The 25,927-nt window shown below is 41.0% G+C and overlaps 1 long non-coding RNA gene and 1 pseudogene across 1 annotated transcript in view; both read right to left on the reverse strand.

Moving 5' to 3' along the window:
• Positions 1 to 9,978, reverse strand: part of LOC113602214 (uncharacterized) — a 61,484-nt gene extending 51,506 nt beyond the window's left edge. The window contains exons 1-2 of the long non-coding RNA XR_008291786.1: positions 2,127 to 9,978; positions 942 to 1,095 (exon numbers count right to left, since the gene is read on the reverse strand). This is a non-coding gene — a long non-coding RNA (uncharacterized LOC113602214). The remainder of the gene's footprint in view (positions 1 to 941; positions 1,096 to 2,126) is intronic.
• A 5,433-nt stretch (positions 9,979 to 15,411) lies between these two features.
• LOC128312446 (40S ribosomal protein S17-like) lies at positions 15,412 to 23,541 on the reverse strand (annotated as a pseudogene).
• Between the last annotated feature and the right edge of the window lie 2,386 nt (positions 23,542 to 25,927).

Raw genomic sequence — 25,927 nt, forward strand, 5'->3', positions numbered from 1 at the left:
GTTTGTGGAGTTTGAGATACAAATTCAAGAGTTATTTACATAGAGGCGACACTTAAAGCAGTGGTTGGTGAACTTACCAAAGGCTAATGTGCAGAGAGAAGACTAGAGGACCAAGAGTAAAATATATTCAGAGGAAAAGAGAAAGAAGTGGATCACTAAGAAGATTAAAGCGTTGTATGGAGAGGAAGAAGGACAATCAGGATGGGACCCTCCCAACAGGGTCATTACCACGAGAAATTAAGAAAAGATGGAAACCGCACAAGGAAATGGGATTTGGCACTTAAGGTCTGATTGCTGATCTTTAAGAGAACACAGTTCTTAATAAGCATGACTAAGAACAAGCAGCCCATAGATCTGGACCACACTGAGAATGACAAGGTAAGATGAACTCTAAAACCCCTGGTTCTTGGATGTAGCATTCCAGGTAACATGCCCGATGTCTTGAAGTAGGTAAGTTTGCCAAGATCAAGAAATCCAGATAAACAGAACTGAATCTCCTCAAGAGGAACTGAACAATTCGCTCAACATTTGGACTCCCTTCATACCATTAGAGTTAGCTGGACCAAGGCAGGGTGGTGGTTAGGCCCTGCCCATCTCATGATTCATTTCTTGCCTTTAATGGAGAAGAGGGCTGACAGTGGTGATGCCTGATTTAGGAAGAGCCTGAGTGTGTGTTACCTAGTGCTCCCTGGTGCAGCCCTTTCTTCAGAAGCAGGGAAAACAGAAAAATAATTAGGAACAAATTGAGGTGCCAAAGAGGAATAGGAAGAGGAAGGTTGGAAGCAGGCTCTTTGCAATGACCTTGAATCCTTGGGTGACCATCTCCCCACAGAGATGAAGTGATGGAGCCATCATGGGGAGCCAGATCCCTGGAAGGGGTGGGTGCTTTCCTCCCCAAGTCATTCATACCCAATAACAAGCACATACCAGATAACACTCACCTTGAAGGCTGCGGGCTGTTGGAAGCAGACACAGTGTGCCTTTGGGAATCCCCTGAACCAAGGCACGAGAAACATTCTTTTCCTTAACACCTGCAACACTCTCCAGGATGACTGTTTCTCTTAAAGCCATAGGCGTCTGTTTTCGCATTTGTTCCTTAGAGACAGAAACAGGATTACGATATATAATGTTTTTTTCTCATTTCCTCTATGTGCTGTTTTAAGTTTCTGTGACAGCTCTTCTATGCTTTCCTCCAAATGGTGAATCTATGTCTGGTCACCACCCTGCCCCCAGACCCCCATGTTGATGGCTGCCCCCACTCCATGTTGATGGCTGGGGCACAGACTTATATAGGAATGTTTAAGACATGGAATGTTCTATAACCAGTGATTTTTCATCTGCTATTTTTGAAAAAAAAATCTTTATACAGATTTCAAGCCCACGCAATAGAATGATCAAATAGAATCTCTTTTTTTTTATTTTGTTTTTTTCAATTTTTTTTTTCAACGTTTATCTATTTCTGGGACAGAGAGAGACAGAGCATGAACGGGGGAGGGGCAGAGAGAGAGGGAGACACAGAATCGGAAACAGGTTCCAGGCTCTGAGCCATCAGCCCAGAGCCCGACGCGGGGCTCGAACTCCCGGACCGCGAGATCGTGACCTGGCTGAAGTCGGACGCTTAACCGACTGCGCCACCCAGGCGCCCCTAGAATCTCTTTGAAGATTTGGAATCACATTCAGTCTCAGAGTCATTTAGATCATCATTTGGTTCATCACTGACCTCAGTGCCATGGGCCATGGGACAAGCACTGAGGATCAGAGCCAGAAGATGTGGGTTTGAGGATCAGCTCTACTTGAGGAGCTGTGAGGTTCAAGGCAAGTTGTTTAAAAAAAAAAAAAAAAGCCAGGGGCGCCTGGGTGGCGCAGGCGGTTAAGCGTCCGACTTCAGCCAGGTCACGATCTCGCGGTCCGGGAGTTCGAGCCCCGCGTCGGGCTCTGGAGCCTGTTTCCGATTCTGTGTCTCCCTCTCTCTCTGCCCCTCCCCCGTTCATGCTCTGTCTCTCTCTGTCCCAAAAAATAAATAAATGTTGAAAAAAAAAAATAAAAAAAGCCAAAAAACAAAACACTAAGCCTCAGTTGTCAGTTTCCTTCTCTGTAAAGTGGGAATAAAAAGCAAATCCACTTACTCCACAGGATTACGTGAAGATTACAAAAATCTTCCATGAAACCATTTTCATTAACTTAAAACCTGCAACTACAAGGATGTTATAATTAGAGATGTAGTTCCAGGAGCATAGGAGTTCAGGCTAAATCTTCACAGGTGAGTTTGAAAAATTGGCTTATAAAAGAAACCCCAAAATTGAATTTGACTTCTTGTTATTTATTTTTTTGTCCTACAAGTGGGATGCTAGAAAAAAAAAAATAAAGTTGGTTTTCAGTTAGCTGCTGGTACCCACATACAACAGATAAGGAAACCAAGATTTAGAAAGGTGTTGTATGTCTGTTTTTAAGTGACTTGTCCCAAATCTCACAGCTAGCAAGTATAAGCCCAAGAGTCACACCTGAAATTCAGGCCTGCAGAAATAGGCTGCTTGAGTGCTATTTTCACAATGGCTTAAACTAAAGAACATACTCAGTGAGATAACACAGGGAGCATCTGAGGTAATGCCCAATGGCAGGACCTAGACCCTGAGATTAGGGCCACCCCATGACTCTGGGGTGGAGCCCTCAGAAGAGGAGCTCATTCTGACAGGAGAAACCTTAACTGGGGTGTTGGTAGGAAGGATGCTTGTGGATGCCACACTGGGTGGGCACACACCAGTTGCCTTCTAACTGAACCCCTTTGGCAGCTTGGGCTAAATCCCTGAGCAGAGAAAGACGGCTATAGCTCAATTCATGGCTCAACAAAGTAATAACATGGAGTTCTGTGAAAAACGGACAAGGATAAGGTACCTGGGTAGCTCAGTTGGTTAAGCATCCAACTCTCAATTTCCACTCAGGTCATGATTTTGCAGTTCATGAGTTCAAGCCTTGAGTTGAGCTTTGTGTTGACAATGCGGATCCTGCTTGGGATTCTCTCTCTCTGTCCCTCTCTGCCCCACCCCAGTTTGTGTGCATATGCACATGCTCTCTCTCTCTCAAAATAAATAAACATTTAACAAATGAACAGGGCAAGTCTAAAAAAATTCTATCACTGGTGGGAGATGGGCTCTTCTCCCACTCAATCAGCCCTGTGGCTGACAGAGACAAACCACCAAGGCCATGGCGGTGATAGCTACATGCATGATGTCACACGACATGGCTGGGCCTCCACTGACGACGTGACCCATTACAACTCTGGATGCTCCACACAAATGAGTTACACAGTGTTATTACCACATATGGATTTTCTTCTCTCTTTACCAGATCCCTTTGCTTCCACCAGCGCCTGTGTTCGAGTCAACAGTTTAAAGTTTGGGTATAAGTTGTTCTCATTATTCAGCCCCTCTAAATGTGACCTCTGTTTTCCTTCTAGCTATGCCTCCCCTGCCCTAGGAGACGGGGAATACATAATGCCGTGGGTATGAACAGAGGCTTTACGAGCAGACAGAAGTGGGCCTGGCCCCTGGCCCTGACTTTTACCACCCCTGAGACTTCAGAAAGTCATTCAACAGCAGGTTCTTGTGTTAGATGAGAATAACAGGAATGCAGATGTCATCCAGTTGTTGGAGGGATTCTGTGCAATCAGCCCGACCACACTTTTTAGGCACCCACTACATGGTAGCTATTGTTATTAATAAACAGTAAGATGTTTCCATTAAAAACAGGACTGAAGATGACTCTTCAACCAAATCTCAAGGGATCATAATTTTCTGTATAAATAATAACCTAATTGTGTAAGAATTGTCACACAGAGTCAGTTTCCCATTCTCTCTCTCTCTCAACCTCTCTCCCTCCCAAAGCACCCAAGATTTCTTCCTCACCCACCCCACCTTCTATCTTTCTGTTAGCTCTCCCCAAACTTTTCTTCAAAGTTGAATTTCACATCATTGTTTACTACCTCACCCCCTTCGAACATCTCGCCAGAATCCCTACCTTGGCAGTATAGTTGGTTTTGTTGTTGTTGTTATTTTTGGGGGGAATTTACATTTTCCTGTTAGGAAATCATGAACTTTACTGGCCACATATGAACAAATCAGTTTCCCATTCATGTTCCGCTCTCCTGGGATGTTGGGAGAATTCGTTAGATGAAGCCTGCAAGGCATGGCCTGCTCTTGGAGAAATATGATATATTAATATCACATTTAACAGAATGTTATTTTCACAAAAGGCAAATTACTGGCCATCCACCTGTTTTAAATCTGCAGAATGCTGCCATAGGAGACAATGCCTGTGAACTTAGTCACCCACAGCAGCTTAACTCTCCTTTAGGCACACACGTTTCCACTGAACAGTAGTCATGTTTCTGATAAGCAGTATTTCCAAATTAGTCGGATTCTTTACTCAAATGTGAATCTAACAGGTTGCTAAGAAACCTACTCAAATTTCCCTGTCCAACTATGTTCTTACTCTGCCTGTATTTTCCCACCATTCTGTGGGAGAGTCCCAAATCCATTCCAGAAAAATCGAATTTTGTTGTAATGAGAAACCAGGTCAGTTAGTGTCAGTGGCAACTATTAATATCTATGAAGGCTAAAAAATAAATTCAATATTTGGTCATAGAATTGGCCACGGTTATTATTATGTAGTATGATGATGATGATGATGATGATGATGATGATGATGATTCGTTTCTTCTTTTTTGTGTGCTATTGTACCTGCAACTCCAGGCCGGGAGGAAATGACTTCTGGAAACTGGCAGTTCTCAAAAAAAAGGAGAGCAGGTTGACACAAGCAGCCAAAAACCATCTTCTTGATAAAATGCTGCCCTTTCCCTCTAAGTAGGAACAACTGCAAAGGCATAATTAGCTTAGTCAAATCTATTGGAAGGAAAGCATCACTTACTCTCAAAAGGCAGATTCTGAGAAGCTGCTGCCAGCCCCAAACTCAGCAGCTTGGAGGTCCCAGATCCCACATGAGGGGCTGGACAAATCTTCCTCTCCTGGAAAATGAGTTTCTGTTTAGGCCCCTGGATGTGACCGGTCACTCCCTCTCTTCCTTTTCTCTTGCTCTTTGATTCTCTTTCCTGACGTGGTGAGTGGTACCCATCTCTTTTTGCTTTATGTCAGTTTTGTTATTCTCATGGAGGAAATGAGAAGGATAGGAGGCAGGCCATGAATGATGTCCTCACTTTGTGCCTTCTCATAGGTGACAGTTCACACGAGGCCAGGAAGTAGGCCATTCTCAGAATTGTTCCCCAAGAGCTTTCTTTGTTCTGTTTCCCTTATAAGCCTTCCTGACTTATTTTTTGCTGTTGAGAAATTTGAACTCTTCATGGAATGAATATGAGGAAAACATTTTCTGTTTGTTTTCTTTTATTTTGTTTGTTTGTTTTTATTCTGGGCCTGCTATAAAATCTCTCAGAGAATCATTATGTTTTCATAAGGAAATCTCAAGCTTTTGTCTAGTGATCCTTCTCTTTGTTTCTCTACAAGAAGGAGGGGCTGGGAAGGTTTCCTGGTACCATCAGGGGACATCACTGACCTAGCAACAGGTCACTATGGTGAGTGCATGATGACAGCAGAAAGGCTGTGAGTGGAACAGGGATGTCGAGGGTAACTATTCAGGCAAGCTCTCAAGAAAGAATTCCAATGGGACCCTTTATCTCCAAAACAGATTAAGGTGCTGATTTTGCTGACTTCAAAGCATGACAATTCTGGCCAAGCTTTTCTCAATAAAGCCATCAGAGCAGGCAGAAGGAATCCTATTCTCTTGATGCAATTGGAGACATGATTCTCAATACCATGGGGTGGGAGAATATACTTTTTCAAATTACATGTGGCCCTACCCACAGAATCACTGCCCTTGAGGAGAAAATGCTGCTCATTCATGGGGTGAGCTATATGCTTGATGGTGAGGAGGTTAAACAAAACAAAGCAAAACAAAACTGTTGGGAACCATAAGAATCTGCCGTGTGTGTGTGTGTGTGTGTGTGTGTGTGTGTGTGCGCGCATGCGTGTGTGTGTGTGGTGTGTTTGGCCCATGAGAAAAAATTATTCCCAGCTTGCAGACTTTCCTGAAGTATGAACAATGTTAAGATGTCCAACTTTTGATTTGCACTTGAGATTTTAAATTTAATGTGACATATTAATGAAAGCAATGTGCGGTATTTACTCAAATCACAATTTTCTTCAGGGTAGTGCAAGATTCAGTCATGGATAAATCAGGAGCGTACTCCAGACTCTGAAAGACAATAGACTAGAAATCAAAATGATGGGGGGGGAGGGGAGGACAGAAAGACACTACTCAAAAAAGAATTATTAAAGTTTGAGAGGCGAATGATACTACTTGAGGGAAGTATTAAAAGCCATGCAAAGTCATAAACTCTATGAAGGCAAACAGTTGCATACACTCTGCTCACCCTCATGGTGTGCAGTATATGTAGCAGCACTGGGGACCCTCATGGAGCTGGGGCCTGTGCTCTTCGTCACTGAGGGTGCTTCTTTCCTGAATGTCAAGCCATTTGATGGCTTGACCCTGTAGACACATTTGGATGTAGCTAAGTTGTATGAGTGGTAATTAAAGTGAATTGAGAAACATACAGACTGAGCCTAACTAACATTTTAGTGAGGTTCAATAACACTGGTTTGATTTAAAATTTTTTTAATGTTTATTTATTTTTGAGAGAGAGAGACAGAGACAGAGACAGAGTGTCAGCAGGGGAGGGGCAGAGAGAGGAGACACAGAATGTGAAGCAGGCTCCAGGCTCTGAGCTGTCATCACAGAGACCAATTTGGGGTTCGAACTTATGAACTGCAAGATCAAGACCTGAGCCAAAGTCTAACGCTCAACTGACTGAGCCACCCAAGTGCCCCAGCACTGGCTTGATTTTAGAAGGACACACATTTTTCTATTTAAAAAATTTCTCTGAGGGCTCTAAAGGGTCAAATGCATTTTTTATAAAGGTGAAAATGTATTCCTAAGCAAAATAAAAAAAGTTGAGACACAAATGTGAAATTTTCCTTGAAATCCAGGTACATGGAATTACAAAGATTCCATAGAAACTTTCTGGGAGCTACTATTTACTGAGTGCTCGCTATGTGCCAGACCAACTGAATGAATGAATAAACGAACGAATCAACAGCCCTATAGAATACTTATTAATATTTCCTTTTACCAATGAGGAAACTGAGGCTTGGAAGGCTGTAAGAAGTCTTCTTACACCCCATCTGTTAATATTCGAACAGAATTCAAACCCAAACTTTCTGACTTTATGAAACGTAAGAGAGATTCAAAACAGGGTGCTGGGAACAATCACATATCCTAAAAACCCCTCCAACTTAGGCTGGCTGATGAAGACAGCTTTTATTTTTCTCCTTGAAGTTCCTAACTTCCCCCAGTGAGTGCCAATGTCCTCATTCATTTTCTCACATTACTCATGTCTTTTACCCACAAAATTCTGGTTGAAATTAGTGGAATCTTCGTGCTTAAGAGCTTCTAATGACACAGAGAACTGGGAATACTAACCCAATGTTCTGATCTTTTTTAAAAGTCCAGACAGAAAAGAATATTGGCCCCAGCGGTCAAAACCCAGACAACTCCAGTTTTGATGGGACAGCTCCCAAAAAGTTCAGATGCTTCCCTGAACTTATCCAAACCTTGGGCGGTCTCCTGCTTTTCCGGAGGGAACATGCTTGGTGGATGATGCACCAAGTTTGAAACACATGGAGAATGCCCTCCATAGGGACTCTTGGGTCTTATGTGAGGTTAAATCCCAATTGCACATCAGGCTGCCATGGTATTTTTTCCCTGTAGAAATATAAGGAGGCTTTGTTGTGTTGCAAATGAAATTTCAACCACACAGCAAGCACTGGAAGTTATATTAGGTGAAGTTATCAAACTTCTGTTTACGGTCTTCATTATTAGGCACCTACCACATGTCAGACACTTTCCCAGATGCTTCACCTATGTTACTTCCTTAATCTTTTCAGCAAACCCGCAACATAGTTGTTATTTCCATTTAACAAATAAGGAAGAAAAAAAATGAATAAGGAAACTGAGGTCTGGGTTGATTAAGTAACATTCCCAGAGTCATGTGACTCGTAGGTGGCCGTTGACATTGGAACCAATTCTGCCCATGCCCAAAATTTGTGCACTCAACCACTCCATGATGTCCCCTGATCCACCCAGATCACCTGATACACCCAGAAAGACATGAACGAAGATTACACTGTGGATGGATTGTACTCTAGCTTTATTCCCATTTGACTGCAGCATTGTCTGGTCCATTCCAGAAGCAGAGATGGAAACAGTGGAGCTGGATGGCACCTCTGGTTCTTATATAGCAAACATAGGTAATGTGGCCAGGTTGCTAGGCAGAGGTCACCAGCTTCAGGCTAAGTGACAGGAGTTAATGAGTTCCAAGGCAAAGCAAACCATGAGGTTTGCAAATCTATGAGGTTCTCAGAGTCTGGAACCTCTGAGAAGCCATCAAAAAATTCTGACCAGACAGACTAAGAAATTCATGGGTTGACTTTAGAAATCAGAAATAAATCAGGAAGAAAAAAACAATCAATGTACAAGCCAATTCCATAAACACTAGAACCTCATAGAATCATTAAAAGTCCCCATAACTTAGGCCTGACTGAAACTGTGGTCCCTTCACTGTAGTAATTTAAATCAACTATTTATTTTGGCTTCTCTGCTCAATGACTTGTTCTAATCGAAATGCTTTGATGAGATGTACAAAAAGAATAAAAATATGATTGAGAAGCCAGAGAGTAATATCTTGGTTTAAAACAATTGTGAACATAAATTTTAATCTTTGGCCATATTATAGGGGCCATTTTGACTGACTAGGGCAAAGACTTCTAAGGTCTTATTTAGAAAAGAATTTTGGGTTTTAGAGTGGGTGTAAATGCATTCTAACACTATCCCTACAGAACATATTTCCACCAAAAAGACCTCTTATTCTGCTTATAAATCAATGTACATTTGATATCTAAAACTATGTATTTTGGAGGCTTATATAATAACCTATGGCTAAGAAGCTAAGGTCAACTTCATGCTGAGTTTGAGCAATATTTGTGGGACTTGGGTTCCTGCTTTTCCTACAAGAAAACCAGTATATTTCCTTCCTTCTTTACATGAAATACCTCCATTAATCTACATAAAATTCATCTCTTGGTAGTGTGCTTATCTGAATGGGATATTATCTTTCTGAAGCCAATAGCAATAATAAATGACAAGAGTTAATATTTGTTACAATATTACCATATATCAGGTATCCTCCAGCAGAACTAGGTTTGAAGCCTGGCCAAGCTATTTGACAACCTGGGGACCATGGACAAGTTACTTATCTCTCAAATCATCAGTTTTCTTACCTACAAATTATGATAATAATACATTGGTTTAAAAAAGACAATTACCATATGATTTCACTTACATGTGGAATCTAAAAAAACAAATGAACAAACAATCAAAAAGACTTTTAAATACAGAAAGCAAACTTGGTGATTGTCAAAGGGGAGGTGGGTGGGGGATGGAGAAATAGGTGAAGGGGATTAAGAGGTACAAAATTCCAGGAATAAAATAAATAAGTCAAGGAGATGAAAAGTACAGCATAGAGAATATAGTCAATAATACTGTAATAATGTTGTATGGTGGCAGATGGTGACTATGCTTACCATGGTGAGCAGTGAGTAATGTATAGAAGCATCACCATGCTGTACACCTGAAACAAATAGAACATTGTATGTTAATTAAACTTCAATTAAAAAAAAGAGAGAGAGATGCAAGTGGAAATTGAAAACTAAAGGAGACTTAAAAGACTAAAAACCAAAAACCCCAATGACCCAACATTTGTTTGTGCAGAAAAGTCAATGGGATAACATATGTTGTATTAATTTGCTAGGGCTGTCCTAATAAATACCACAGAGTTGGTGGTTTAAACAAAGGAAATTATTTTCTCACAATTCTGAAAGTTAGAAGTCATAGATGGAGGTATCAGCAGGGCCTCTCTCCTTAGCTTATAGATGGCTGTCTTCCCTCTGAGTCTTCACATGGTTTTTTCTCTGTGTGTGTCTGTGTCCTAATCTCTTCTTTTACATAAGACCAGTCAGGTTGAACTAGACCTATCCTAATGACCTTGTTGTAACTTAATTATCTTTCTACAGACCCTGTCTCCCAATCCAGTAACATTCTGGGGTACTAGAGGTTAGGATTTCAACATACGAATTTTAGGGGGAAACAATCCTAAAACATAGGTGAAATGCCTAGAACATCGCACACTTTCAATAAATGCTGGTTCCCTTCTCTTCCCCACTTCCAAGGTGGGTGTAAAGAAGACACAGAGCATGTAACACATGCTCTTTGAGTGGATTGTTCAGATTCTTTAACAGATACTAAAATAATCCCACTTAAAATGGAATGTTCATTGCTGTTCATTGGAAGGCCTTCAGTTTAAAATCAGAGGCAAACTAGATTTCACTTTATATCTTAAAAAGTGCACATCAAGGTACAAAGACGAGTTTTTACTTCCTGAGTTCTCAGCTCCCATTGATTTAACTTCTAATCAAGGGCAAGGAAAACACTAGAATATGGTGACAACGATGATGATGTGACAGGGTGATAACAGCAGCTCACATTTACTGGGGGCCATAACATAGGAAGCCTTTTAAATGCATTCTCCCATTTGATCTAACACAACTTATACAAATGATTAGCTGTGTGTGGTCTTCCAAATAAACTGACGTGCGTGTGTGTGTGTGTGTGTGTGTGTGTGTGTGTTTAAGGAGAACACATTACAAATTTCTACACTAAGAAAGGGTAAAATCAATGTTGATTTCATGAGAGGACCCACAAACCTAGATGATCATTGCCACTCTAACTGTGGTTTTGCTGATATTTAAGGACACATACATTATGTCTGAATTGACCAGAAAATGCTGACATCCACTTTTGGAACTGGAGCATATTCTGGAGTACAGAGATTCCTTGATAGGTGTTAACTGACCAGGAGAGCTGAAGATAACCAGCATTCAAGTCCTTCTCTACCTAGCACACTGCTCTGCATGGTATGAAGACAAAAAAATATTTGTGGAATGAAAGACAGGCCACCCCACCAGACTTCTGAGTTGCTCTCTCTTTTCAGGATCAGCATGGCTAACAGTTCTGATGGACTCACTGATCAAACAGTTGTCTGTTCCCCTCTTCACTCAAGAGACCCCCAAGAACACACTGCTGCAGAATGAGGGGGGCCAACACTTGGCTCCTTTGTAATTTACTCTCAAGTATTTTAGGGGTTTTTAGCAAGAGTCTTAGTCACGTGAACATATCTGTAAAACTATTGTGGGGAAAACAGAAAGAACAAATGTTGAAATTCCCAAGTTTTTATTTAGTGGCACTTCTACATCCACCTCCCAAGAGAACCAGATGTGGCAGCTGTCACTGACAGTGATGGAACCACACATTTAAAAATGTTGTAAATCACAGAAATATAAAGGCCACTGTAATGCCTATCAGATTCTACTTTGCCTCTGTCGGAAGAGGCAGGCTGCCTCTTCCTCGTTCAGAGGAACCAATGCAACTGCCCATTAAAAAGGGTCAAGTAGGCATATTTTTTGGTAACTCTTCCAGACTTGAACGAAGGCATAGAGGAGACAGATGCATGCAGGATGTATTCAGAGAGTTGCTTTCTGTCAGCTTACTCTCTGGACATGATCAGGCCTGCAGGCAGGGTTTTTGAGTTTCTGGCCTGCTGTCAACCCCATTGAGCAGCAGCCTTGGCTGGGTCATACACAACATTTTTTCTGTCTGAAGGATGACCTGGTTAGCAAAGGACAAATAGTAGGGCTCCCAAAAAATAATTAAGCCTTTGGACCCCTTTCTGCAAACACAAATCTGTGTGAGGTTTTCTGGAGAAAATGCTGTAGACTGCATTCCAAAGGCCAAAAGGCAAAACACCACGCTGGTCAGTAACCCATGTTCTCTCCATAAATAGCACCATGCCTTTCTGAAGCAATAAGACAGAATGTTAGACAGCCCTATTTGTGGTACCAGCAGAATGGAAGCTTTAACAACAGACACGAATATGACCAAGACAATGAAAGGGATGGACATAAGACAAATTCAGCCAATGCACAGTCTGAACAAGTCACTTAACTTAACTGCTTAACTACTACTTGGGGCCTCAGTCTCCTCAGCTCTAAAGTTAGGCTAATAACTCTGCTCTATAAGGTAATCCATTTAACCAGAACAGATTCCCTGAGAACCTACCACATGTGCGGTTAATGGCTGGTGGTGACGATCAAATAAAATGTGAGGACCCAGATGAGCAGCTGCTTCATAAAAGGCTTTCCACAAATGTTTGTTGACTATGGAGAGGGGTTGGGAAAGGAGGAAGCTATGGACTTCCTTTGAAAATGTGGGTATTTATTCAGATTCCTGAATTATTCATTAAAAATATTAAAAATCGCTTTCTTCTATTGGAATAATGATTAAGCACTAGAAACAGACAACAAAGACCCTGGGAACAGAAAATTATGACAGGAAGAATGAGCTCTGTTCCAGCTCAGGGAGACCTTGACTGAGCTTTGACATATGTGAATAGACTCCCAGGAGACTCCATGGCTTCAGATCTAGGTCTAAGTAGGTAAAGAGTGGAGGGGAAAGGTGCTGGGGTGGGGGTGGGGGAGTGATGAAAGGGGAAAAGTAATATATTGCAACAAAAAGTATAGGATAATTCCTAGGAACAAACTAACAGACATGTTTATCCTGTCAGAAGCCTTAGTGATTTCAGTGGTTGTCTGGAGGAGGGGAAAATTGAGCTAGTGTTAATCACACTCCCAAGTTCAAATCTAGCTTCTAACAAAATAGACAATAACTGGCAACACCATTCCTGATCCTCACAACACCCAGGGTCAAGGCCTGGCCGGAATTACCCAACAGGATTTCAGACTAGGCCTGGAAACATGTGCATTTAAGCTTATTCTGTAATGCACACTCCATGTAGAAATGGATTTTTCTCAATCTAATTTTAAGAAAATCTGAACTTAATAAGAGTAACTGGGTGCTTTAGGTAATCCCATACTTTTTTCGTAGGAGAAGTATTTTGTGGCAAAAGCCAGACAATGGCATTAGTCACACCTATCTCAGGCCCACGTTTGGATAGTAGCTTTTTTTTTTTACTTTAATAGAAAAATAGAAATATTTAACTACCATATACCCTTTAGTTGCCTTTTCTTTGTGTTTTGTGATTTCTTTTGTCATTATTGTGCTCCTCTAAGGGTTAACAGAGGTTAACAAAGATGACCTTGGGGAGCTGGGGGAGTTAGTGCTTCTAAAAATCTCCTGGGTGGGGACTACAGATGGCAGGTCAAAATTGACATCATTCTTCAGCTGCCTGGTATGCACCTTATGAAACCAGGCACACCCATGCTAAAATAACGAATTGGCCCATACTCAGGGAAAATCACAAATGTGTTTCTTCTTCCAATGATATATGTAGTAGAAGCAAAGGGTGGAGGTTGAGTATGGAGAGAGTAGAAGAGGAGGTGAAGGCAAACCAGAGCATCCAGTGCAACCAATCTGTGATGAGACCCTCCAAATGCTGGAATGTCTTCCATGCAAAGATGCTCAGGATGAGTCCAATTTTAGCCCAGGAGAAATGAATCATCTATAGGGCAAAAGGTTTAAAGAGAAAAAAAGTATTATTCCAAGTATGCAGTGTTGTCCGCATCCAAAACTTCTAGGTCAAATACAGTGAAGAACTGATGTGGGAAAAAGAAAGCAGCCTGAGCTCTCTGTGCTCTGGGTTGGCTGGCGGCTGTCCTCGTCCTCACACCACTGATGTCCCGGCCCTGTTGGTGGGCTATGGGAGGAAAACTCAGGCCTTGTACCTCTTGATGCTTGGGAAATGCAGGCTGAGGAGTTTCTGACTTGTATGCACTTTAATTAAAGGGAATATGACCTCTTCTACAATGGAGATGATGATAATAAAACATCCCCAAAAAGAATGGGGGCATACACAGGCTTATATATTTCCCCAAGCTTTGTGGAAGGCAAGAGGGTTAGAAACAGTAAAATCTTGTTTGCTCTTGCAGCTCTGAGTAACTTAAGGGAGAAAGAGCTCAGAAAATAATTGATTAGATGCCAATTCACATAGCTCACTTAGTCTGCTTTTTATTATCAGTATTTCTTTAAAAGGCTAATAGATCCTGTTCTTGACAAGCATGAAGCCAGAAGGTGGGCTCTTATCCAGTGTTTTCATTTTTCAGCCCTCAAGAGGCAATGATTAGATCTTACTATTGAATGCACAAACCACACTCACTGTGTGAACTCTCTGAGAGCGCTCTCCACCTAGGGATAAAAAAAGTAGAGAAGTTTTATTGGAAGGATTGTAAAAGGAAGAGGGAAGAGCATTCTGGGTCTCTTCAGGCCAAATGATTAGGGATGAGTTGACTTTCTTATGATCACTCTAAATCTACTCTCCCAGGGAGGAGGGAAACCTGAGAAGACTAGACTTCAGTGATTTAATTCCAGGTCTAAGAATAGCCAAACCTGGGTTGGACAGGAGCAAGCAAAAGTCTACCACTGAAAGAGCATTTGCGAAGTAAGCAAAGTCCTATGAATCCTAGGTAATTGCTGTCAGTGGAGTTTCTCTCTTCCACATCTCATAAACTATAACTGAATTTAGGAGAATATGCCAATCAATGGATGCTCTCCACAGATTACATGATCTAAAACTGAGCTACAATGAGCCAAACACGATTAAAATGTGCTTCCAGTCATAACTTCATGGCAATACTTCTCAGAGGCATTGTCCAGTCCAGTAAGCCCTGGACACATTTTATTCATTACAACGCAGTCAATATCAAGTTGCCACACACCGTATCTGTGTCTGTCATGTATATACCCTCAACATATACTAAAAGTGCAGTGCTCTCTCCTTCAGAATGGGGTTGATTAGTGAGTCTCTGGTATGCCCTTGGGGGTTACCTATCCACTTCAATCATAGGTCCAGTGAATGAAAAGAGAAAAGATCTTTTCTCCAAGGAAGAATACATGCCAAGGGAACGGATGGCCTAAAGCCTAACTCCTGGGATTAGCTCCTAGATAATCCCAGTTCCTTCTGATGGCAAATTCTTCCTGTTGAGGTGCTGGAAGGGTGGCTGAGCTGGAGCTCCTTTACAGTATCTGGTTGGTTCAATGGAAATACTTTTCAGTATTTACAGAATAGTATTGAGAACATAGCCTTCAGTAAAACCGATGTGTAGAAATGACAACGTAGATGAGTCCAGATATGAAAAAGGCAACACACAAATCAGTCTTATTATTTTAAGGGCACTTTCCATGTTGCCTATCAGTGCAATTGTGCACTGAGGGCGAGCCCATTTGTGTTCCCTGGAAGCCATGGGAGACAGGTGGGTAACACTCAACCCCAGGGAAGGTGACAGGTGAAGTGATAGAATGCAAACCCATCTTTTCCATTCTGTGAGGGGTAAGATGCCATGAATAGCACTTTCCCCAGAGTATGTCACAATATACTACTTTTTTTAAGGGAGGTTAAATCTGTTTGAGCCTTGGAAAATTTGTTACTATAACCATAGCAAAGCTGATGTGAAACCCAAATATCATTGTACTTTATTATTCTGCTTTGTCTACTATGTTTTTCCCATGGATCTTACTACAGAAATGCTTGGCCAGGTTCTCACCCTTTGCCACTCAATGGGATGCATGTATTTGAAGGCTGATAGGCAGTTGGGAAAGGTAGCTGTCACACTTTTGTGCGGAGTTTAAAGAATTGACGCCACCGTGTCAACTACTAACACTCTGTATTAAAAATGTTTCCAAATATTCTAATTTAAGCCCTTTTATTAGATAGGGTTTGTTCATTGCCTGGGGTCTGTTGTCTTCTAATACTCTTGGCTGACTTACCTTCACCCCCTGGGCACTTGGGAACACACTCCCAGCTGGGTGGAGAGGCCTCTAAGAGCTGCCAGATTTAGAATGAGCATGTCCTTCACAGAAAAGTAATTAAAATGTTCCAGTGTAGTTCCTCTGAGAGAGCTAGAAACTCTCAACTTCTCTCCTGCTAGTTTATCAAAAAACTCCTGGGTAGACATTGAACACCATTAACAGTGCCAAACATAGAATGTTTTTTTTTATATAGAAATAATGTATGTATTTATTCTTAAGGCCAAATGAAAGTCCACTATTCTCTTTTTAGACATTTTTATTTGATGGGGTGTATGCATGTGTGTGCTTGTGTGTGTGTGTGTGTGTGTGTGTGTGTGTGTGTGCATGAGAGAGACAGAGACAGAGACAGAGACAGAGAGCCACCCCATAGGAGAGCCAGATGGTGTCCTGGTCTAACTGAAGTCCATGTTGTATGCTATTGTTCAAAGAGGTGCAGTAAGAATCTTTGAGAATTCACCAGTCTCTTCCAATTTTTATCATTTCACAGTTACTTTCAGAAGTGGCTTATTAAAAGCATCTCATTTAAGCCCAGGAGTAAGTTAATATATCAAGAGAAACATTCAAAACCTTGATGCCTTTTGTTTGTAATTTCCTTGTGTGTTTTATGTCCCCCAGAGCAGATAAACAAGGGATGTTCACTAATTAGAGTCAGAAACCTCTCAGCCCAAAATGTCTGGAAAATCCTATGTTCTGTTAGTTCTAATATACATGCATCAGCCATAAGGGATGTCTAATAGTGCAAGACAATAAAATCCCTTCATGTTTTCTGTTTTAGGGAAATCCTGCATGGTTGCATTAGGGTCATAAAAAATTACTAATGTGTTTTCTCATGGCGCTGGGCCATAACATAAGGCCCTGTGCAATGGTATTGTAAGCAGCCTGTAATCACAAACAAATGTATTCCACCAGCAGATGAGATGTTATATGAGAAAGTGTGAGAGGTTAGAGTTTGAGCCTTGGTGTCAGCTATGAAGCAGGTCCCTCCATAGTTGAAGACCCCAGAGGCCATGCAAATGAAAATGACAGTGCCTGGGAGATGGGGGTGGGAAGAGGGATGCCAAGAGAGATGAGGTCATCACAAAGAACATCCAGTTTCCCTCTGAATGGAAAATAAGAAAAGGCTTCAACTCTGGTGCTATCAGGACTGAGAAAGGAGGTGGAGTTGGTGGGCCAGGTTGAGGGAGATTTGGGAATCTCCATGAGGAGGAGACAAGTGACAGGATGGAGGATGGGTCAAACACAGAGCCAGAAGTCCTGGAGCCAGCCTTGTACCAGCAAGTGGAATGGGTTGGCTGCTTCTGTCACCACTTATCTGACGTGTGCAATGTCAGCTTAGTGCGCGAGGAGGTAGACCGTTAACATGATGGCAAGGGTTGTCCCCACTACAGGTCTGGTTTGGAAGGACACTCAGGGCTCCTTTCATAGACCAAGCATCATTGGCATCATTCCGTCCAGATGAAAGGAAACTCTCATGAAGAAGTTGATGCGTTTTATCTTAGCTTCCAAAAAAGAAGTTTTGAGCTGTGAACAGTGACATTTCTCCAGGTTAGTTTCTGTGACAAGGAGGAATGTTTTCCAGAATTCTCAGATGTGGGAGGAAAAAAGCCATAGGAACAGTACAATCAGATTACTCAGAAACAGTGCATTTACCCAGAAACAATGGTGTGCAGTGGAAACGTACCAGTTAAAAATTCTGGCTCCACCACTCCCTGACTGATTTTGAGCAAATTATTTATGCTCTCCAAACCTTGCTTCCCTCTTCTGAAAACAGGGAGAGAAATATCTGCCTTAATGATTGTTGTAAAAATAAATCTCCCACTTTAACCACTACTTTTATGCCAGCAACTTTCAGGTCTTTTCTCTCCAGCCCAAATTTCTTTTCCAAGTTTCACGTCCATACACTCTAACCCATGTCCCACAGGCTTTTCAAAACCAAATGTTCCAGACGGAAACCATCATCTTTCCTCTCTCTAACCTCACAGATCTGTTTTCTACTCAGTTAAAGATGCCATCAGGTGTCTCCAGAAAACTTATCTCTCGAATTTCTTTCTCCCTGTCACCACTCTCCAATCAAATAAACTGCCAAGTTTCAGCTCTTGATTCCAGCTCTCTTGAAGCTTAGTAGCTATATCTCCATCTCTAGTTTGGGTGCCTAGATCATTGTAAGAGTCCTCTGTCCCTAAGATTGGCCCATTTTCCACAATCCATCCAGAGACATCTTTGGGAAGAGCAAGTCATTTTGGTTTACTCCCCTCCTTACACAACGTCTCGCTGCCCTCAGGATATTTCTCACCCTGGCTGGCAAGATCCAGTCCTTTCTTACCACCCTGGCATCATGTTTGGTCTCCATAATTCTGGCATTGTAAGTTCTCTCTATCCTGAACACTGTTGACTTTCATTCACCTCTGGGCCTTCACAGAGGTTGTTCTCTCTGCCTGGAATCTGCTTTTCTCCCCGTGTCTCCCCTCCCCCTTACCTGACTAATTGCCACTCATCCTCAGGTCAATGTAGATGTCACCTCCCATAAGAGCCTTTCCTGTGCCCTCAAGGCTGGATATGTACTCTATCATGTGCTGCCACCATACCTTATAATCTCCTTATCCCAGGCACATAGACCTCACAATACTGGACTACCCTACAATTGCCAGTCTCCTCTACTAGACAGTAAACTCTTTAAGGACCTTGTATCTTCTTTAAAGGAAGGAAGAGAGGAATGGAATAATGTGAATGTTAAGCACCTAACACAGAATCATTCACATGAGCACCTAGCACAGGATCAGTCATATGCCAACAAATGCTAGTCTCCACTCTATATTGATAAAATACACATCTTTACTTTTCCGAACTGGGGCCCATAATTACTTTTTCACACTGAGCAAAGTGGTGAAGTCTCTTCACATCCAGGAATGCTAAATTTCTATAGTCTGCCAAGTGTGCCCCAAACTCAGCAGGCTGTATCAGCTTCAGAAGCTTCCAGATTGAAGGTTTTGTCTGACAAGGTCTTTATTCTCCTTCACTTTTTTTTTTAAATTACTAGACTGTATTTTTTAGAGCATTCACTGAGTGAAAAATACAGAATCCTCATATACCTCCTTACTTCTCACCCACACACAGTTTCCCCTATTATTAACATCTTGCATTGGTGTGGTACATTTATTACTATTGATGAACCAATGTTGATACATTTTTATTAACTAACGTCCGTAGTTTACAATAGGATTCACTCTTTGTATTGTACAAGTTTGGGGGTTTTGATGAATGTATGACATGTATCCACCATTATGATATCATACAGAATAGTTTCATCCCAAAAGACTCCAGTGTTACAGTAAGACTCCTTACCCCTTCCCACATTCCCAAACCCCTGGCAACCACTGATATTTTTATTGTCTATAGTTTTGTTTTTTCCAGAATGTCCTACAATTGGAATCATACAATATGTAGGCATTTCAGATTGTCTTCTTTTACTTGATAATTAGCTTTTAAGGTTCCTTCCTGTCTTTTCATGGTTTGATAGATTATTCCTTTTTATCACTGAATAATATTCCATTCTCTGGATGTACTACAATTTGTCCATTCACCTGTTGAAGGACATATTGGATGCTTTTAATTTGGAGCAATTATGAATAAACATTTATGTGAACATTTATGTGTAGACATGAGTTTTCAATGTATTTGTGTAAATATCAAGGAGCACAATTGGTGGATCATATGGTAGACTGTGTTTGGCTTTGTAAGAAACTGCCAAAATGTCTTCCAACGTGGTTGTGTTATTTTGCATCCCCACCAGCAGTAAGAGCTCCTGCTGCTCCACATCCTTGTCAGTATTTGGTGCTGTCAGTGTTTGGGATTTTTGCCATTTGAATAGGTGTGTAGCAGGATCTCATTGTTGTTTTAATTTGCAATTCTATAAAGATATAATATTGAGCATCTTTTCACATGCTTATTTTCCATCTGTATATCATCTTTGGTGAGGTATTTGTTCAGGTTTTGGCCTACTTTCTGTTGTTGTTGTCCAAGGTTTATTGAAGATAATACAGCCCAATAGAAAGATTCAAACAGATCCACGTGGTGTTTTGAAATTGATCCAAACTGTAGACTGAGTGTCTACAACCTGTAGATTGGACAGACTGCCAAAGTCCAAGAGTTTCAGCATTTCCTTAGTATCAGAATCTACTTCAATGATCTCCTGATCCAGGGCTGAGACCTCAGAAACATAATTCTTTCTTCTCCTCCTGCAGTGTGGTGAGATTCCTCTCACCAGGCCTCTCTGAATCCGCTTCATTAGATGTGTGACATAGCTTGCAATCTTGTTGTGAGCTTCTTGCTGGGAATAATGGTGATCTCCTCACACATGTGCTCATCGGCGTGGAAGTACTTCCAGGAGTGTGTAGTACTTCTCAGTGATGACTTGGGTGGCCTTCTTCATGGTTTTGGTGTGAAAGCAGCCTGTGTTGGTGGAGAGGGTAAAAGAGTAATTTTGGCCTACTTTTTCATTGGGTTTCATTGTTCTCTTATCATTGAGTTTTAAGAGTTCTTTGCATATTTTGGCTACAAGTCTCTTATCAGATGTGTGTTTTACAAATATATTCTTCCAGTCTGTGGCTTGTTTTTCACTCACATAACCTCCTTCACTTTTTAAAAAAGTTTATTTATTTATTTTGAGAGAGAGGGAAAGAGAGGGTGAATGGGGGAGGGGCAGAGACAGAGAGGGAGAGAGAATCCCAAGCAGGCTCTGTGCTGTCAGCACAGAGTCTGACGTGGGACTCAATCTCATGAACCATGAGATGATAATCTCAGTCAAAATCAAATTGGACTCTTAACTGATTGAGCCACCCAGGCACCCCATCCTTCATTTTTGAATGACAGTTTTGAGGGATATAGAACTCTGGGTTGGTTGGTTTTTTCTTTGAACATTTTAAATATTTCACTCTTCTCTCCTGTTGCTTGCATGGCTTTTGATGAGATGCCCAATGTAACTCACACCTTTCCTCCCCTATATGTAAGATGTTTTGTTTCTCTAGCTTCTTTAAGGATTTTCTCTTGGTCATTGATTCTCTGAAATTTGAGTATGATATGCCAAGGTATATTCCTTTTGATATTTATCCAACCTGGTATTCTCTGAGCTTCCTGAATCTGTAGTTTGGTGTCTGTTCTTGGCCATTATCATTTCAAATATTTTCTCTACTCCATTCTCACTTTCTTCTCCTTCTGATATCCCAACTATACATAAGTTTCATCTTTTGTAATTGTCTCATGGTTCTTGGATGTTCTGTTTTATTTCATTTCCACTTGTTTTTCCTCTATGCATCTCAGTTTGAAAAGTTTCTATTGACATATCTGGAAGTTCACTGACTCTTTCCTCATTCATATCCAGTCTACTAATGATTCCATTGGAGATATTCTTCACTTCTGTTACAGTGTTTTTTATATGTAGCCTTTCTTTTTTATTCTTTCTTAAAAGTTTCCATCTTTTTGCTTACATTAACCACTTGTTTTGTATGTTGCCTATTTTCTTCCATTAGAGCCTTTAACATATTCAACCTAATGATTTTAAATTCCCTGTCTAATAATTCTAGTAACTGTGTTATATCTATGTATGGTTCTGACACTTGCTCTCTTTCTTCAGGCTGTGTTTTTTTTGTTTGTTTTTTTTGCCGAGTAATTTTTTGTTGAAAGCCTCATGTGATGTATCAGGTAATAGGCCATTAGTGTGAGATTTTGTGTTAACCTAGCTAGGAGTTGGGCTGTGTTTAATGTTTGCTGGAGCTGTAGGTGCCAGAAGCTTCAAAGTTCTCTTACATCCTCGTTTTATCTCCCTTGTTAACTTTCGGCTTTCCTAAGTACTTCACCTTAGAGAAAACCTGTCTCTCAGAACTCTTTCAGCTGTAGGCCACTGTTATTATACTGAAGCCCTGTTGGTGGCAGTGGTGGGGGTATATGTGGAGGAGGGGAAGCATTCTATAATCTTATTACTAAACTCAGTCTCTAAGTGGGCCTGTGTCCCTGGGCAATGCCCTTCAGAGCTATCTTAGCTATCTTCCCTTCCTCCTTAGACAGGCTAGAGAGGAGTCTGTGAAAATTAAGTGTAGGGAAAACTGTTTGTTTGGGCCTTAGTGTACATCCTTTGCTCCTAGAAGCAGTATTGGGATTGTAGGTGTTGAAAAGAGTGAGAAGGACAAATCTTTCAGGAGACCTAACTCTGAAGAAAGGCTGGAGATTCTAGGATTGACTCAAATAGAATTTGGAGCAAGAGCGTGGTGGCTGGGGTGATAATGTGGTGATATTAACTGGCTGATGGTTTCTCTATGGGTTAAAGAATGAACAGGGAAGTTCTGGACTAGAAGACAAAATGCAGGTGAAATTATTAAGGAAGGTTTAGATGATTCAAGGATTGAGAGAATGAATGAGTCAACTAGACAGAAACTGCAGGTTATATAAATCATGGTCAGTGAGCTAAACTACATTAAGGTACTGTGAGTGACCATGTGCATCAACTGTAACAAAAACTGGCATGTGTCTGTGACTAGTAGAAACCAGCCCATTAGAGTGCATTAAGCATAGACATTACAGGTCCACACTGGCTGTTTTGCTGACATGCAGGGTGAGAAGGATATAACTGAGAACTTTCCCCAACAACATAGCATACAGATATTTAAATGTTATTTGAAGCATATCATGATCCTAAATTAGCAGCTAATACACCCAGTTGACACATTCAATCCAGCTAGAAGCCCCATTCCATTTCTACCCTAGACTAACCAGCCCAGTTTGCTCAAGGTCAAGAGCAGGAAAAAAAATTGACTCCTGGTTTTTCAAATAGTTTGTTTTTTATAATGGAAAATCTCTGCTTCAGTCTCATTGCTTTATACTTATCTCTGACGTACAGGCCAACTCTAAGATTTATTTACATTTTAGTAAGGTAGTTTTCCTCTTTAGAAAGAACAGACTATACTATGGTGGAGAAACCACATGATGGAGGGAGAACAGAGCAGAGTAAATGGGAAGGGACAGCTGTCCTGGGATACAAGGACAGGCTGTATACATTGTCTAAGGACATGCTTATACATTATACAAGGACATGATGTATAAGGGAATCGAAACAAAATAAAGCGAAAACAATACAGCTTCTTGTTCTTTGGGGTAGTGTAAGCAGATAGGTGGTCATGGAAATCACTTCCTCAGAGCCTTGTGTTTGAGCTTTACTTGAGATTTGTTTCATCACATGGCCTTGAAGCAAGATATGACCATTCATTCAAAATACTTATTAATATTTTCTAGCCTACTATATGCCAAACATTATTCTAGGTGCTAGACATATAGCCATGAATAAAACACACCAAAAATTCCCTGTATACATGGAGCCTACATTTTGTGGATGAGAGGGAGAACATCAGTAAATAAGTAAAATAAATAGTATATCAAATGATGATATGTGCTATGGGAAAAAATTAAACAGGAAAAGGGAAGAGAGTGCTGGGATGAGAGATACAGTTGCAATTGTAAGTTAGCTGGGGAAGCTTTCTAATAAGGTGATACTTGAGCGAAGACCTGAAGGAGGTATGGGAGTGAGCCACATGGCTCCCTGAAGGGAGAACACTGCAAACAGAGGGAATAGTTAGTATAAAATTCCCAAGTTAGGGGCATTCCTGGAACGGTGGGGAAACAGAAAGCAGGTGTGTGGCTGGAGAGGCATGAGAACAGAAAGAATAGAAGATGAAATCAGAAAACTTTTAGGTGCCAGGTCATGGAAGGCCTTGTAAGTCATTGCAAGGACTGTCTTTTACCCTCAGTGAGATGGGGGCTATTGGACAATTTTGAGCAAAATATGTCATTTCAATATGACATGAAATGACATATTTTAAAGACTCACTGTGCTGTGTTATGGGTGCATTTTAGAGGTACAAGGGAAGAAGCAGGGAGAAAGTTACTGGTAGCTTCCAGTAAAGAGACATGGTGACTTGGCTGGGCAAGTAGTGGAGGTGGTGAGAGGGTTCACATTCTGGATACATTTTAAAGACAGAACTGACAGAACTTTCTAACAGATAGGATGTGGAGTGTGAGAGGAAAGAGGAGTCAACAATGACTTTGAGTTTTTAGCCTGAGCAACTGAAAGGAAAGAGTTGCATTTCTGAGGTTGGGAAACAGGATCACAAAAGGTATGGAGGAATGGTCATGAGCTTGGTTTGGCTTCCAAATGTTAGGGTGTTGGGGAGATGAAGAAGAACCAGAAGAGGACAATGGAAAGGAACAGCCAGGGAGGTAGCAAGAAAATGCAGAGAATGTGGTGCCCCAAAAAGATCAAGTAAAGAAAGTGTTTCAAGGAGGAGGGGTTGATAAACTGTGTCAACCGTTCAGATAACGCAAGTAAAACAAGGACTGAGAACAGACCTGTGGATTTAGCCATGGATGATATGAGCAACCCTGACAATTGCAGTGCCCATGATCATGTACGGTAATACTTTAAGCAAGAAAAGAAAAATGAGCTGCATATAATTCCAGGTTGAGAAATGAGGAAATGGGGTCATTGTCAAAAGGCTGAAGTCTACTTGGCAAGTTCTCTGAACGGTAAAGGTGTGACTTTGGTCCTATCTCACCTCTATGCCCAATCATTGCTCATTAATTATGGTTCACCTTTGCTGGTGAGTTCAGGGATAGGGTCCATGCCTTCATCATGTAACCTTGAACCATGCCCAAAATTACTTAGATTTCCTCACTGTGAAAACAAATATAATGGTCACCACTAAACTAAAATATCAAAGCCTGGGAATTGCTGGCCTGAGGGAACAATGCTGGCACTGGATTTTCTGAAAAGGAAAGCCACATTCCACGACTACCTTGAAGTCTTTGGAAATGGAACAATTAAAAAATAGAGAAAAAGAAAACTGCCAATCCAAATGCAAAGGGTGGATTAGATGGCTCCTGCATAACCAGGGACTTTCTGATAAGAATGGACATTCCTCACTAGCATAATCACCTGCTGCCATTTGGAATTCAGGAAATGTTTTATAAGCGAGTGAATAAATGAAATGAATCAATGAATAGGATTCACTAGTTACAGTGCAATGGCTTTCCCTGACTCATCTGACCACATGCTAATCATTATTTCTTGTTTCTTTGACCCTACCAAACTTGATTCTATATTTCTTGAGGACTATATCAAGACTTTTATTTCTCTTTATTCTTTACCACACTTGGTTTGGTATTAGACCTATTACTTAATGTATTAGTCAGGATTCTCCAGAAAAACAAAACCAATAGGATATATGTTATAAGAGGAGATTATTATAGGAACTGGTTCACATGATTATGGAGGCTGAGAAGATCCATGATATGCCCTCTACAAGCTGAAGAACCAGAATCTGGTGGTATAATTCAGACTGATTCTGAAGGCCTAAGAATCAGGAGCACCAATGTCTGAGGGAGAAGAAGATGAATGTGTCAGCTCACACTGAGAGAATTTGCCCTTCCTCTGCCTTTTTGTTCTAGACCCCAGCTGACTGGATGCTGCCCACCCTCATTGGTGAAGGCAGTCTTCTTTATGCAGATATGGATTCAAATGCAAATCTCTCTGGACACATCCTTGCAGACACATCCAGAAATAATGTTCTACCAGCTATCTGGGCTTTCTTCAGTCTGATCAAGGTGAAACATGAAATTAACCATCATAATATATTCTATTTGACAGAGAAAAAAAATTTTTTTTTAAGAAATTGAACTAACTCAAATCAAGGAAATAAATTTAATTTAGAATGCTCCTGACAAAGAGACAAAAGAAACAATCCAAATAAACCTTACCAAACTCAGGCTATTATGGTTTGTAAGATTTAATAAACTGGAGCCATATTTGTCAGACCTTCCTTATTTGTTTTGGTGTTAAAGGCCCTTATCAGAAGGTTTCTAGCATTAATCACCAACTATTATTTGCTGT

This window comes from Acinonyx jubatus, chromosome D3 (genome assembly GCF_027475565.1).
Source record: "Acinonyx jubatus isolate Ajub_Pintada_27869175 chromosome D3, VMU_Ajub_asm_v1.0, whole genome shotgun sequence".
Taxonomy (NCBI): Eukaryota; Metazoa; Chordata; class Mammalia; order Carnivora; family Felidae; genus Acinonyx; species Acinonyx jubatus.